This window comes from Rattus rattus, chromosome 10 (assembly GCF_011064425.1).
Source record: "Rattus rattus isolate New Zealand chromosome 10, Rrattus_CSIRO_v1, whole genome shotgun sequence".
In the NCBI taxonomy this organism is placed as follows: domain Eukaryota; kingdom Metazoa; phylum Chordata; class Mammalia; order Rodentia; family Muridae; genus Rattus; species Rattus rattus.
In genome coordinates, this window is record NC_046163.1 from 29,932,821 (window position 1) to 29,943,987 (window position 11,167).

Here is an 11,167-nt window from a genome sequence, read left to right on the forward strand (position 1 = left end):
TGTCACCCTCTATGGCAGCCACGCGGGCATTTTCTATCCGCTTCATGGATAGCGTGACTTTCTAAAAGCAGAATGGTACGGAAGCACTTCCGAACATTAGCATCCAGGTCACCTGAAGGCTTAGCCCAAACTGCTGTCCCACTCTAAGCTTCATGATTGAGTCCATTGTTGCCCCTGCTGTTTAACCCCGATTAGCACTTTCAAACCTATAGACAAAGAGCAACTAGTCTCGCGGTTGTTTATTCTAGAAATCACGTGAAGGACATGGGATGCCCGTCTCCAACTACAGAGAAATGTGAACTTACTGTATTTTATTGCTTCAAATTGTGTCCCACTGATGATTTTTGCCTTCGTTTTCTCCCTGCATGTGCTGTGGACTTGGACATCTGATATTTTTACTTTAGATTTTTTAGCTTGCTTATTTATTTATTTATTTATTTATTTATTTATTTATTTATTTATTTATTTATTGGAGACAAGGTCTCACTATGTACATCTGACTGTCCTGTATACACCAGGCTACCCTTGAACTCACATAAATCTACCTGCCTTCTGCTCCCGAGTACTGAGATTAAAGGCATGCACCATGATGCCTGTGTACTTTTTATTTTAATTTTTTATATATTAGCATATAATTACACTCACTGAGAGCGTCTCCTCTGGCACTTTCATGTAACTTTAATTTTTCAAACCTTAGTTTTATTAATGGCTCTTAAACACTTTAACCTCCCTTGCAACCCACTACACACCAGAGGTAATGGAGAAGAAAGGATATGGAGGAAGTGGACGTGTTTGAAAGGTTCTTTGAGCAACTCTCATCTGGAAATCAGCAGTCCAGTTTGCTAGAGTTGACTTCGTAGAGACAGCCAGGCCTCAGCCTCGGCTTGAGTCAGCAGGAGGGACCAGCAAGAATGTCAGGGGAAGTCTCATCTGTGCCTCTCTTTGGGAACTGAAGATCAGTGAAGACTTGAGACCCACACGCGTTGCACAGCTGGCTGTACCAGCAAGTCAAGCTCTGTCTTCGTCACTCCGTGGAGTCCTAGTTATACCCTCTGATCATCATGTGTCCACCATGTGCCTCACTTCAGCACAGGTCTTCCCTCAGCATGGGTCTTGCCTCACATGTCTTGCCCTAGCCTGTGATTCCAGTCAGCCCGAGTCTGCAGAAGTGGCAAGAAATTGCAGCACACCACCGGAAGTTTCTTAGTGTGTTTCTGTCTATGGAGTCCCAACAAATGCAGCCCAACTATGCAATACAAGGCGAACCAATACATGGGTGTTGTTAGTGAGGAATCTTTTATCACATCCTTTTCTCACTTCCAAACCCCTTTCCCCCCTTCAAAATTTCATACATGAGAGAAACACAATTCTGCTTTTCGGAGTCTGTATGATTTTGCCTAAGAACAATACTCAATTCTATGCATTTGTTGAAGAAGCTGTTTTCCTTGCAACCCTTGACAGGAATCACATGGTTGTAATTGTGTGAGTTTATTTCTGGGACCTTTATTGTATTCTATTGGTCTATATCTGTTTTTTTGCCAATCCCATGCTATTCTGTTACCATGACTCTCTAGTTTAACCTGAAATAAGGTTTTGGGATAACTCCAATGGTGCTCACTTCTGTTTGGATTGCTTTGGCTATGAAGCTCTTTTCTGGTTCGGTTTCATAATGTTTTACACTTCTATGATAAATGCCAATGGTATTTCGATGGCATTTCACTGAAGGATCACTTCCAGTCATGTTACTGTTGTAAGACTATCCACTCCCTTGACCTTCAGCTTCTGTCTTCTGTGTTCAGTGGTTTTCACAGTAGAGGACTTTCTCCTTCTGGGCTGGGTTTATTCCTAGGCATTTATTCTCTTTGAGTTATTGTGCATGAGATTGCTTTCCCGATCTCTTTCTTGTAGAGTTCATTACTAACCTTTGTGTGTTGGTTTGGTTTCCTTCTACTTTGATGGATTTGTTTACCAGGTTTAAGGATCTTTTGGTAGGTTCCCTAGAATCTTCTAGTTATAGGATCATATCATTCGCAAATAGGAGTTGTCAAACTCTATCCTTTCCTATTTATATCCCTTTCATTTTTTTCCTTTGCTTTATTACTTCAATTAAAATGTCAACTGATGTATTGGATAAGAGCAACAAGAGTAGATCTCTTGGTGTTATTTGTGATTTTGGATAAAAAGCTCTCACTTCTTCCATTCAGTATGATGTGGACGATGGTTTTGTGGTCTTTTATCATCAAGTGTGCTGATTTTGTTTTTGTTTGTCTGAGTCATCTTTCCAACCATCAAAGACAAATTTTTGTGTAAACAGTTGAACCCAGGGCCTCGCATGTGGCGGACAAGCGCTCTGCCTCAGAGTTGCACCCTGTCCTATTTTATGTTTTCAGATATTGGAACATGTTTTCCTAAAGGCTGCACCTTTATGCCTTTTTGACACGTGTGCCAGCAGTGTGTCAGTGTGTATGCTACTGTGGTCTCCCACCCTGGTACAACTATCCAATAGATGTCCATCTTACTAAACTGACCTGGGTGTGGTTTTGTTGTGGTGTCAATTTTTCTTTCCCTGAAAAGGATGATTTGTTGACATTTTTCCTCTCCTTTTCTGTGATCTTCTTGAAAGGAGACATTAATAGGACAATGTTTTATACATTTTTGAAATTGAGTTATCTGCCTTTATTACTCTTGTTCGGATTCATTTTTCATAAATGTCCTTCTAGTTAACTTACAGAGTTCTGGAAAAGTCTACTTTTACAGTTTTGGCCAGTATTTTAACAACTTTTATAGAGGATCTGGTTTTCTGAGCCTCTCTGCTGTTACAGAAACACTTTCCAGGGCAGACTTTATAGATTATAGAAGCTTAGAAGCTGTCCTTTTTCAAGTGCTTTTTGAGCTGTGGAATTGTGGCTTTGTTTTGAAAGACACTCATGGGATTACTTGAATTTTTGGTTTTTTGTTTATTTTGTGTTTACTTTTCAAGACAGGGTTTCTCTGTGTAACCTTGACTGTGCTGAAACTTGCTCTGTAGCCCAGGTTGGCCTCAAACTGAGATCCACCCGCCTCTGCCTCCTGAGTGCTGGGATAAAAGGCGTGAGTCACCACTGCCCAGCTTGGCACCACAGTCTTTAGCTAACTTACTTTTCAGTGAACACAGGATTTGAATAAAGATGATGACAAAAATCATCCAGTGAAAATATAACTTCTTCAACATACAGTGGAGCTATTGACCAGGGAGAAATAGTTAAACAGAAGTCCCATGTTTTTGCGTTGATACTAGGAAATCTGTTTATTTTAATGCTACCTTCATGGAAAGGAAAACATCAGCACTAATATGTATTTATTTTACAGTAAGAGACTTTCTGCCTTTTATAAGAACAAGCCAAAATCTAAATGTCTTGGATTTCTTTTGGCAGAGTGAAAGCAATATAAAATTTTAATAAAGGTCATAATTCTCCTTTAAATTTATAAGTTCTACTATAATTAATTACTCTGTTTGGGTATTTTCTGACCTTTAGATGTATGTGATTTTAAAAGCTGACCCAATTGGTTTAAATTTAAGAAAATCTGTTGAGAAGTCATCAGTAAGCCATTGGCCTTATGCAGTCATGGTTTGCTTATATAGATTTAGGTAATTGGAAAGATACTAGAGGCAAGCTTGTTGATAAAGTTGGGGAAAAATTACTTCCCTCTGTCCTTCAAGGTCTTTAATAAAGATGTTTGTTTTGCTTCTTGGGGGTTTGGGGGAATGGGGGAGGCATCTGGGCTATAAATAAAATGAACCTAAGACAGATTGATTTTTAAAAAGTTAAATTATGTATATGTTCATGTAACTAAGTCTCTATAATACAATTAATCATTTTCTCTTCTAAGAGATCTGGGCCACTCCCCTTAACGTGTAAAAATCAAAGAGCCTATTCTTTCTACAGAAACTCAGAGGAAAGCAAGTGGAAAAGCCGAGCTTCACTTGCTTTTAGTTAGCTTCCTTCGCCTCTGCTCTTAGAAGTTACTTAACTAAACAGTGAAGTAATGGGCCCTTGCTTGTTTTACAATAAACACCTCCAGCACTTGATCTGCTCAGTGATCAGCTATTTTTCTTAGAAATTTGGAGACAGCTTTCTCTAGCTCAAACTGGTTGAAGCCTCCAACTGCTTCTCTTGACCAGAACAGACAACCCTTTCAAGTCAGAGGACCAAATCGCCACCATAATGTTTTGGAGGGTCATAGATGAGAAGTCTGACTTGGGGTGGGGGGTCTCAACATGTAAGATTTGCTGCCTGTCAGTTTGCTAGTCTAATCAGAAAAAAGATGCAACGAATCAAAAAGGATCGAATATGCACTCTGGCCACACACAGCTGGGGTGGAACTAGTGACTACCTTTAAAAAGTTGCCTCTGAAGTTTAGAACAGAGGCAGAAGGAACACCCATTCAGAGCCTGCCCCACATGGGGCCCATACATATACAGCCACCCAATTAGATAAGATGGATGAAGCAAAGGAGCGCAGGCCGACAGGAACCGGATATAGATCTCTTCTGAGAGACACAGCCAGAATACAGCAAATAAGTAGGCAGATGCCAGCAGCAATCCACTGAACTGAGAACGGGAACCCCGTTGAAGGAATCTTAGAAAGGACTGGAAGAGCTTGAAGGGGTTCGAGACCCCATATGAACAACAATGCCAACCAACCAGAGCTTCCATGGACTAAGCTACTACCCAAAGACTATACATGGACTGACCCTGGACTCTGACCTCATAGGTAGCAATGAATATCCTGGTAAGAGCACCAGTGGAAGGGGAAGCCCTGGGTGCTGTCAAGACTGAATCCCCAGTGAACGTGATTGTTGGGGGGAGGGTGGTAATGGGGGGAGGATGGGGAGGGGAACACCCATATAGAAGGGGAGGGGTAGGGGCTAGGGGGATGTTGGCCTGGAAACCGGGAAGGGGAATAACAATCGAAATGTAAATAAGAAATACTCAAGTTAATAAAGATGGAGAAAAAAAAAAGTTGCCTCTGAGGTGTATGTAGTAGCCCTAGTCACAGGCCTGTAGCATGGCGGCACTAAAGTAAGGAAGCAAGAAGTATGTGGAGGGGTTGGGGATTTAGCTCAGTGGTAGAGCGCTTGCCTAGGAAGCGCAAGGCCCTGGGTTCGGTCCCCAGCTCCGAAAAAAAAAGAAGTATGTGGAATGAAACAGTATTGGCCAGTCTGAGGGTGTGTTAGTCAATATCTCATCTTGTTCTACAGAGTTCTGCTGGTGCTAGGGAAACCATTGATTGACAGGGAAATTCGGTTCCCCTTGTGAGGTGATTGCTCAAAGTTAATCCACAGGCAGCTTTGTTCCAGTCAAGATGATTCCCAGAGCTCAGACTCCTAGAATCTGAGAAATGCTGGGGAGGAGAAATGATCCAGAGTTGGAGGATGGGAGAGCAAATGGAGTAAGTCAGACAGTGACTGTGTCCTCCTTCTCACTTAGGGAAATGACAAGTGGTTGGGACTTCTAGGTGTTGGCACTGATCTGTAACGGGACAGACTCAAAGCTGCTGTTTATAATGTTTCTGTAAGTCTTAAAAAGCATCTTACTCTTTGTCTTAGTCAGGGTTTCTATTCCTGCACAAACATCATGACCAAGAAGCAAGTTGGGGAGGAAGGGTTTATTTAGCTTACACTTCTACATTGCTGTCCATCACCAAAGGAAGTCAGGACTGGAACTCAAGCAGGTCAGGAAGCAGGAGCTGATGCGGAGGCCATGGAGGGATGTTACTTACTGGCTTGCTTCCCCTGGCTTGCTCAGCTTGCTTTCTTATAGAACCCAAGACTACCAACCCAGGGATGGCACCACCCACAATGGCCTGGGTCCTCCCACCTTGATCACCAGTTGAGAAAATGCGCTACAACTGGGTCTCATGAGGGCATTTCCTCAACTGAGGCTTCTTTCTCTGTGATGACTCCAGCTTGTGTCAAGTTGACCCACAAAACTAGCCAGTACACTCCTTCATTAATATCTTTAGCCTGAAGTGGGAGGAGGAAGATTAGAACATTTAGTATTGGCTTACAGACAATTCCACTAGGCTCCTGCCAGGAACCTAGCAACAGCAACCTACTGATAGCTTACATAGCTTACGTCACCACCTGTTGCCAGTTGCAGCAGGCATATAAGAAGACTACTGGTTACCATGGACTCTCTCCCCCTTCTTTACTCTCTTTGTTCCCATGTGTTTCTAGTCAGACTCTCTTCCTCTCTTCCTCTCTTTCTTTTTATCTTCTCTTTCGTCCTTCCTTCCTTCCTTCCTTCCTTCCTTCCTTCCTTCCTTCCTTCCTTTCTTTCTTTCTTTCTTTCTTTCTTTCTTTCTTTCTTTCTTCCTTTCTCTGTCTTCACCCCTTTCCAGGTTCTCATCCCTTTCTCCGACAAACTCCCTTTATACAAGGCTTGTTGCATGGCCTGATTGAGGAGGATACCTCAGCATGGCTGTGATGGACAGGGACACCTTAGCATGGGCCCGCCAAAGTATCCCTACTCCCACTTTCCACCCTTGCATGAGCATTATTCTGCATTATAAAATGTAACATTTAGGATAATCAACAACCTATTCCCAGTTTTATAGTCCTTAAATGATTAACATACCATTCATTATGGTGAGGAATGTGGCCTGAAGTTTAAGGTAATAAGGGAGACAGATGCAATTTTAAGGCAGAAATGCAAAGCTCTTATTGTTGGGCCAAGTAAAGTCACAGCTTTTAGCAAATGCTACTGATGTTTCTTTTCTTTCTTTTTTTTTTTAGTACTTGTCCTGTAAAGACCCACAAAATATCTGAATTTGAAGACCACCCTTAGCTTTCCTTAACCACAGTCACCTTTCCTCACACTTCTGTCTAAACCCGTTCCTTTATCCTCTCAATACTCAATCTCTAAATGTCAGGTCAGACTCCTCAAACAAAACCAAAACAACCTTTTACCAATGTTCACTGCATCAATCAGGCTTTTCATCAACTTGACAAACACTGGAGAGACATGAGTTAAAGGAGGAAGGATTCCTTCTGCATCATTGCCTCAGAGATATCAGTTCACAAGTTATCTGGTTGCATTGCTTAGGTCTAAGGCAAAGCATCATGGCGGAATAGGAGTAGTGGAGCAGAGAATTGCACCTCACAGCAGCTGGGAGCCAGAAGCAAACAGGACTTCCTTCAGGGGAGGCTCCACTTCCTCAAGTTTCTACCAACCCCTGAAACATCCCAGCCACATGTACACCCAGCTTCCAAAGAGCCTGTAGGGAACCTTTCATTCACAAATGATGGCAAATGTTCTCTGTCGATGTAAATTTGGTTTGCAGAAGGATGTTACTGGGCTGAGGGAGGCTCTCTAGGCTCTTGTTTTTTTTAGGTTTTCCTGGGAAATGCAAGATGGGGCAAGGTAAGCTCAGGATTGGGCTGGTGTCACTGACTCCTGCTGGCGCTGGGCTAGGAACAGGTCTTCTCTATGCTCCTGGTGCCTGATTCTAGCGAGAGAATTTTACTATTCCTATGAGTTGACTAACCCTGGGAGGAGCTATCTCTCAATCCATCAGGATTTTAAGATGTAAAAACCATGATAAAACATATATAAGAAACTGTGACCAATGCAAGCAAGCCAATCAGTTACTTTTAGTTTTGAGTTGGTTTGTAACAAGATTGGCTTTAATATTCAATGTCAATTGTCAGCATTCTTTAATGATGTTTCTACCATCCTATACACTTTAGCACACCACAAAGAAACTCCAGCAATTCTAAAGAATTCTTTAAAATTACTTTTTTGTCTAAAAAAGTGGAGAGCAGGAATAGAGATAGAGGGCAAATCTTCTTTTTAAATCTGTAACTTTAAAGATATAATTAAAATAAGGCTTATAGCACTTGCACATGTTTCTAAGATCATCAAAATAAAATTTTTGTCTGGCTATAAGTTTCATAGATTGTATTTCTAAAATTCATCCCACCCCCCCTTTCTAAACAATAGAGGCTTAAATAAGTCCCGTGTCTTAGGGGGAATGTTCTTATGGCTGGTTGTGCAATCAATGGTGTCATCTAGTGGCAATTCACTTAAATTTCAACTAGCTGTCCCAGAGGGTTATGCCAAATCACTGGAGTATGACTAAGCGAAACTCCTTCACATTTAATGATTGTCAAATGACAGTGAGCAACTTTTGAAATTATAGACTTAAAGGACAATTTAAGATAATATCATGGGGAGAAATAACTAATACTAAGAACCTTTTGAACATTCATGTGGAAAATATATCGCTATAGAAACTTCTTTAAAAATATGCACACATATGCAACATATATATATACATACATACACACACACACACACACACACACATATATATATATATATATATATATATGTTGAAGAGTTTAAGTGGAGTTACCCTATAATAAGAGACAATATCACAACTGGACACTATATTCTAGCAAATAAAACCCCTAATACCAGGAATGGGTTACTGCTTTTTAAATTGTTGGCCAATGGGATCTCAGAGCCCTCTAGCATTTGACAGTAAGACCCTATTGCTAAAGACACAGCACGCTTGAAGAAATCATGAAGAAAGCAAAATCATGAAGAAAACGTGAAGAAATCAAGCTGTTACTCACATGGAAGCTTAATCCCTATTGGCTAGCTTTTGTAGTGTCGGGAGGTGCTATGAAGGTAGTGAAAGATAAATGGAATCACCCACCTGGCTCAGCTGCGACACCCTTTGACCTACAGTAGTTATTGTCCCAACAACATATGCCCAACAAGGCCTTAGTGTACAACTGTTATGGGAGTAGCCACCCACACTCTTATCTGATCAAAGAACGGCTCTCTGAGATGGACCCATACCTGTCACTATTAAAAAGGCTAAGAACCTCTGGCCAGATCGCTCATAGGCTCCAGGGGAGAAGCTACTACTATTAGTTTGCTAAATGGATATCACAATAGGATGACTCCTAAGGACCTATTGCTGTACTTTAGACCAGGGTATCTTTTAGCCCTCGTTAGAGAACTTTTTCCTGCTGAAGATGACAATTAACACCAGACCTCCCAACTGGTCGATGTGCAGAGATAATAGACTAGGATGGTCATTTTGATAAAGTTGTTCCATCTACTGCCGAGCACTTAGTCTCCTATTGTCTTCTAAGCCTTTGATTAACTATTTGTTTCTGCACTGACTTCTGTCCGCTTCAAAAAGTAGTTACTCTGACCAAGCTTGAGAGAAGCTCAGGTCTGGTCTATGGGTATAAATGCAAACACTTATAAGGCAGTTTGAAAACATGACTACTGAACAAAATAGCAACAACAGGATCTACTTTGGGGTCTATGACTTCTCCAGTCATGGGCTTTTGACCAGCATTCCAGTACGGGGTACACAGTACACTTCTGTGTAGCAGGCCTCAAATCCACTCAGGAAGCAGTTACCCCATTAGCAGTCAGGATGCTTTTCACTAGTAGGCAGATATTGTCTGTAAGGTCAGTAAGGTAGCATGCAGATTCCCACACTAGTTAAGATCACTAAGTCTTTTTGGCACCAGAAGCTGCATAGCACCTGCTATGCCATGAAGGCTAAAGACGAAAATTTCAGATTTGAGTCTTACTTTTGTATGCTCTGCAGCCAAAGCCTGTGGTATCTTCAGCAACAGGGTTTCACCATGTAGTTAGGGTGAGTGACAAAGGGTGATGACAATAGACATTGCTGTTCTGTGGCCTCCCTGACCAATATTTTCTATGATCTTCATAGTCTTGGACAACACTGTTTCTCCATGAAGAAGGGCAATTCTGTTTGAGTCCCTTCATTTTTTAAAAGTCATATTTTGAAATTAGTTTACTAACTGGTCGGTGTGGATAAGACTTTTTCAGACTTCGATAGTTTTGGTTAACCCATCTTTATCACCTCCTTTTCTCAATTCCCCTACCACATCCTTGCTTGATTCTTCAACCCTCTGTATGTTCCCCTCTCTGTCATATTACATGTATTCTGCTATCTGTACAACCGTATTTTTAATAGTGACACTGCAGACTTCCATGTGGAATTTTATACACTTTCTTTATCCCTTTCGCCTCAGAGTTCCTTCATACTGCTGCACCTTCCTTTATTGACCCTTTCCATTCCCAGTATTCCACCATTTTACATTGGTTTTACTGATAATCTATTCTCTTCCCATTAACATGTCTCCCCTGCCCCTCATCACCTCACGCACAAAGCTCCTTTATGGCTTCCACTTCTCCTGCAATTAAACACACAGAACAAGACATTTGGAGTTAGGATCTCCATATGAGATAGAACAGATAGCATGTGTCTTTCATTTTTTTTGTAATTTTATGTTGCAAGAAGGTCGCAAAAAATAAAATTATGTCGCATGTGACCGCGTCAATAGTATGCTTTCCTGGAGACTCATAGATGGTTTCAGTAAGTTCAATGATTTATGTTTGTCTGTTTGCTCGCTTTTTAGGCTAGGGACGTTGTCTTGTTATGATTGTACTGCTATTTCTTCAATTAATTATTGAAATATTTCTGGTTTATTTCCCTTTCCCCCATTTAAACAAACACCCCATTACAATATTGTGATTGTTTTCTGATGTTTCCATTTTCCAGGAGCAAATGCCTGAATGTATTTTTATTGGTTCATATAATAAATTACATTAAGTTGTTTCTTTTTTCAAGAATTTGTCAAATTATCTTCCAGATCGATTGTATGATTTAATTTTTTGCAAACATTTTCTAAGCAATCCAGTTTTTCTGTGTCTTCACCAGCATTTGAGCTTTTCACTATTTTTTTACCTTTATGGTAGGCATATAGAAATAGCACACCATGGCTAGGCTTTGTGTTTCTCTAATACCCAATAATGTTGAAAATCTTTCCATGTGTTTGCTTGTGTTTTATGTATCTAAAGCTAGCAAAGACCATGAATAACCAAGGACTTCGGTGTTTCTCAGAATTTCCTGCAGAATTTGCTAATCATTTGAAGTCAGATTTTCAATAAAAAGAATGCTCAGTAGCAGCCAGCGTGTATGACTGATGACCTTTTGGAGTCACAAGCTCAAATTTCTGTACAGAAAAAAAGTAAGTCCCTGAAAAGAAGGACTCCACGTGACGAGAGAGAACGAGTATCAGACTTGTGGGGGAAACCCATCAAACTCCCTCTTTATGTCAGCAAGCA